Genomic DNA, 3906 nt, shown 5'->3' on the forward strand with positions numbered 1-3906 from the left:
CTGGTGGCCACAGTTCCTGAGCCCCAAGAAGAAATCCTGTAGGGTACCTCTAGGACATGATGGTTAGTGGATGTGTAGGGTCATGAGTCTCCTCTCTGGTCACGTCAAGAAAACTGCCCCCTACTTTGTTTTTTGTTTTTTTTTTGAGACGGAGTCTCGCTCTGTCGCCCAGGCTGGAGTACAGTGGCCGGATCTGAGCTCACTGCAAGCTCCGCCTCCCGGGTTTAGGCCATTCTCCTGCCTCAGCCTCCCGAGTAGACGCCGGCCACCTCGCCCGGCTAGTTTTTTGTATTTTTTAGTAGAGACGGGGTTTCACTGTGTTAGCCAGGATGGTCTCGATCTCCTGACCTCGTGATCCGCCCGTCTCAGCCTCCCAAAGTGCTGGGATTACAGGCTTGAGCCACCGCGCCCGGCCAAATCACTCAAGTTGTAAAGCCAACATTGGAAACAGGAATCATTGCTTGGGTCATGGAGACCCACACTTGGATTTGAGCTCATGCTGTTAAGTATACAAGGTCCAAATCACTTGGAGGTGGCCTACGGGAAAGTAACTGATCATACTCCTACACTGGAAACTCTATCCCAGATCTGATACTCTTTTCATAAATTAGTTAATTAGAATTATTATTTTGATCTGGTAAAAATTTTACTCTTATTTCATCTTATGTCACATTTTAGCAAGATGTGACAAGGGGTCCTCAACTAATTTCACTGTATTTTCCCAATCAGGCTTGGATACAGGCATGTGGGTATATGCAAGGGGGAATGCAGAAGTGTAGATGACTTCACGTGACTGTCTGAGGGTGGACATTTAATGGAATACTCCATGCTTGTATGTTACAGGATGGCCTCTCCTTGGTTGAAGAGGATGAAATGGGAGGTTTACACCGATCTGGCAAGCCACAGAGGGAAGTTCTGGTTTTGTTTGTGGCTTGGGCTTATTTCCCGGACTATTCATGTGAAAATATGTGTCACCCACAACTCAGACTTTTAATTTCTAAAACTTTACATTTCACATAACCTTCCTACAGTTAACTGATATTCATGTTCTCTCTCCACAACCTCTCTCTCCAAAATTCTACTAAGGAACACTCTTCAAATTGGAGTCTCCATCTGATTAGATGAGTTTCACAAAACTTCTTTTTTTTTTTTTTTTTTTTTTGACCAACTCTGTTACCCAGGCTGGAGTGCAGTGGCATGATCATAGCTCACTACAGACTCAACCTCCTGGGCTCAAGTGATCCTCCTGCCTCAACCTCCTGAGTGTGTGGGACTACAGGCACTTGCCACCATGCCCAGCTTTATAAAACTTTTTAAAGTTTATTAGTAGCCTTTCCAGAGGCAGTTTCAGCTGATGGGTAGTTGAGACTTTGGTAAAGAAGTGATTGTTGTGAATTTAACTGAATGCAACTTTAACATAGTGTATTTTTGGGTGTGTGGTATAGGTTTGTCTAGTAGTGGAATGGTAGTTTTACACCAATGATGATTTTGAGATGGATTTCTATCTTCAACGATCACCTGTGGACCCCTTAATTTTTCTCCTTACCTGTGAAGTTAAGTCCCAATGACATAAAGAGTTAGTTTGGCCCTTTTCCCGCAATGTAATTCTTAGACAAATTGTGCCCAAGAAATTACCTTGACATAGATCATGTTTGAATGCTTTTTGGAGTACTGCCTGTTGATGGACAATCACACTGGTTAAAGGAAGTTGCCTTGGATATTGGCTAGTGGATGTGGCCTAGAACAAGTTCTGTGCTGTATTCCTTTCTTCCTTCAAAGTCGGTTATTCCAATTTCAGGACAAAGCAATACATCCTTGGGAGAAGGGGGGTCTGAAATAAAAGCTCTGCCTTCAATTCCATTTCATTCTTCAGGACGTCTCCCTTCCCATCACACTGAGTCATGAAATACGAGTCAGTCATAGTGAATGGCACAGATGCCTGAAAATGCTGTATGGATGGAGTGAGGATACTTAATTTAGACAATTTTATCAGTTACTTAGCACAGTAGGTCAATGGATATATGTTGATTTTCTGAAAGATGAAAAATTAAGCTTCTTCAGTCTGGCTTATCTCAGAGGAAAATGGGAAAACGATCTCAGAAGCCAAAAATAAGCCAAAGTAAAATGACATTCATGTAAGAGTGCACAATGGCTCTCAAAGAGTTAGATCTTCAAAGGACATTTTATTTCCACTATAGATTTTTTTGTGAGACGGAGTTTTGCTCTTTTGCCTAGGTTGGAGTGCAGTGGCGCGATCTTGGCTCACTGCAACCTCCACCTTCCGATTTCAAGTGACTCTCCTGCCTCAGCCTCCTGAGTAGTTGGAATTACAGGCGCCCGCCACCACACCTGGCTAATGTTTGTATTTTTAGTAGAGACGGGGTTTCACCATGTTGGCCAGGCTGGTCTTGATCTCCTGACCTCATGATTCGCCCGTCTCGGCCTCCCAAAGTGCTGGGGTTACAGGCTTGAGCCACCATGCCTGGCCTGATTCTGGAATTTAAATTGAAAGGAAAAGGAACTAGAAGAACCAAAGAAATTATGAAAAAAAAGTTGGAGGAAACACATTATCCTATTTAAGACTTACTATAAGCGACAGTAATCAAGACAGTGTGGTATTAGAAAGAAATAGACAATAGATCGATGAAACCAAACAGACAGTCCCTGAATAGTACCACCCAAATATGGCCAATTGGCTTTCGACAAAGGTGCAAATGAAGAAAGGACAGTCCTTTCAACAACTAGTGTTAGAATAATTTGACATCCTTATGCCAAAAAAAAAAAAAAAAACAAAAAAAAAATCTGCAAGCTAAACCTCATATCTTATTTGAGGTAAAACTTACCTCTTTTTTTTTCTTGAGATGGAGTCTCGGTCTGTTGCCAAGGCTGGAGTGCAGTGGCGCAATCTTGGCTCACTGCAACCTGTACCTCCTGGGTTCAAGCAATTCTCTGCCTCAGCCTCCCGAGTAGCTGGGATTACAGGTGCCCGTCACCGAGCCTGATTAATTTTTTGTATTTTCAGTAGAGACAGGATTTCACCATCTTGGCCAGGCTGGTCTTGAACTCCTGACCTCGTGATCCACCCACCTCGGCCTCCCAAAGTGCTGGGATTACAGGCTCATGCCCAGCTGAAAGTACAAAACTTTTAGAAGAAAATGTGGAAGAAAACCATTGTGACCTGGGTTTAGGGCAAAGAATTCTTAGACATGACACCAAAAGCACATTCATAAAATAAAAAATTGACATAAAATTTAAAAAAAATGGACTTATCAAATTTTAAAACATTTGCTCTGAAAAAGACACTATTAAGAAAATGAGATGGCTTGGACAGATGTTGGTCAATGGATTAAAACAATAAATAGAACAAAATGAAAAGATAACCTACAGGCTAGGGGAGAAAATATTTGCAAATCACAAATATCCAACAATGAATTTGTGTTCAGAATATATGAAGAACCGTGGCCTAGGCATAGTGGTTCACACTTGTAATCCCACCACCTTGGGAGGCCAAGGTGGAAAGATCACTTGAGGCCAGGAGTTCAAGACCAACCTGGTCAACATGCCAAGACTCTGTCTCTACAAAAAAAAAAAATTTTAAGTTGCCAGGCATGGTGACACACATCTGTAGTCCCAGCTACTTGGGAGGCTAAGTTGGAAGAATCGCATGAGCCCAGGAGTTTAAGGCTGCAGTGAGCTATGATTGCACCATTGCACTCCAGCCTGGGTGACAGAGTGAAACCCTGTCTCTAAAATTTAAAAAAAAAAATTAAAATGTATTTTTTTTTTTTTTGAGATGGAGTTGCTCAGTCTGTCGCCCAGGCTGGAGTGCAGTGGCGCTATCTCCACTCACTGCAAGCTCTGCCTCCCAGGTTCATGCCATTCTCCTGCCTCAGCCTCCAGAGTAGC

General features: G+C 42.7%; 1 long non-coding RNA gene across 1 annotated transcript in view; it reads right to left on the bottom strand.

Annotated features, from left to right (window-relative positions):
- Positions 1-3906, bottom strand: part of LOC108535436 (uncharacterized) — a 31354-nt gene that overhangs the window by 350 nt on the left and 27098 nt on the right. The window contains exon 2 of the long non-coding RNA XR_001887228.1: positions 1636-1948. This is a non-coding gene — a long non-coding RNA (uncharacterized LOC108535436). The remainder of the gene's footprint in view (positions 1-1635; positions 1949-3906) is intronic.

The sequence above is a fragment of the Rhinopithecus bieti genome, unplaced genomic scaffold, assembly GCF_001698545.2.
Source record: "Rhinopithecus bieti isolate Rb0 unplaced genomic scaffold, ASM169854v2 scaffold_13014, whole genome shotgun sequence".
NCBI lineage: Eukaryota > Metazoa > Chordata > Mammalia > Primates > Cercopithecidae > Rhinopithecus > Rhinopithecus bieti.